Source organism: Myotis davidii, unplaced genomic scaffold, assembly GCF_000327345.1.
Source record: "Myotis davidii unplaced genomic scaffold, ASM32734v1 scaffold235, whole genome shotgun sequence".
Taxonomy (NCBI): Eukaryota; Metazoa; Chordata; class Mammalia; order Chiroptera; family Vespertilionidae; genus Myotis; species Myotis davidii.
The window spans coordinates 3,279,790-3,280,147 of record NW_006287462.1 but is presented as its reverse complement, the minus strand read 5'-3'; positions in this window follow the sequence as shown (position 1 = coordinate 3,280,147).

Below are 358 nucleotides of genomic sequence, written 5' to 3'. Positions count from 1 at the left end.
TCAGTCAGCAGGAGTTAAGGGGGTGTCACACTCCATGAGGAATGGATATTATACAATTTCTGAGAAGCCAAGGTATTGTTTCCTTGCACATCCTCTATTATGTTCAGACAAGTGACTTGGAAATCAATGGGAGCTTGGCTTACAATAGGCATAAATTAAGCTTCAAGTTCTGCTAAATTGTGTCAGCTTTCTGGAAGCTAATTTCACTTATTTATTCAAATAATAGACTTTAACAGACACTCTGAAGCATTCAAAATAGTGTTGGCCTGCTCTCTGCCCACAGAGTTTACAAGGTGGTGGAGGAGAGAGATATAATACTACTGGTTATAATACTAGACACAATACGGTAAGGTAAGTG